The sequence below is a fragment of the Capsicum annuum genome, chromosome 8 (genome assembly GCF_002878395.1).
Source record: "Capsicum annuum cultivar UCD-10X-F1 chromosome 8, UCD10Xv1.1, whole genome shotgun sequence".
NCBI lineage: Eukaryota > Viridiplantae > Streptophyta > Magnoliopsida > Solanales > Solanaceae > Capsicum > Capsicum annuum.
In genome coordinates this window covers 170416295-170416969 of record NC_061118.1, presented here as the reverse complement: position 1 = coordinate 170416969, position 675 = coordinate 170416295, and positions in this window count along the sequence as shown.

Genomic DNA, 675 nt, shown 5'->3' with positions numbered 1-675 from the left:
GGGGGGGGAGCCGTCGGTGTTATGGAGTAGGTGGAAAGCAAAGTAGCCACTATCGACCATACGCTCCCCCGAATACCCTTGTTAGTGAACCCCAACGTAGGTCAGCCTTTAGGTCATGCTTATGTGCATCATATTGAGACCTAGCGGGTCCCACTTGGTCCTTTGTAGGAGACTCACCTCTAAAGCATCTCTGCGTGCTAAATGTTGATCTTTGAGGATAACGTGGTTATTTGACGAACTGATTTGGGAAAACATGTGTTAGAAGTAAAGTTTGTGGGTGATAAAAAAAAAGAGTTTCATAGTTTTTAAAAAATTTTATGGCTTTTATTTTTCAAAATTCCAAAATTCAAAAGGACTTTTTTACCTCCCGCACTCATTTTCTCAAAAAAACATCAAAAAGATTTTTCTTTGTCTCGTTTAGCATGCATTCACAATTCGAAAACTTCAAAAAAGATTTTTTCATTCATAGGATGTGTTTATAAAAGAAAAATACAACAAAAAAAAAAGATGTTAGAAATTTTTTACATTTCGTATAACGAAAATACCAAAAAGATTTTTCTTTCATAGTTGTTGATGTCATTTTTCTGTGAAGTATCAAAATGAAAACTCAAATGATTTTATTAGCATGGTTCATCGTCTGTCTTTGTTCGTGTATCTTAAGTCAGGGTCTAGCCC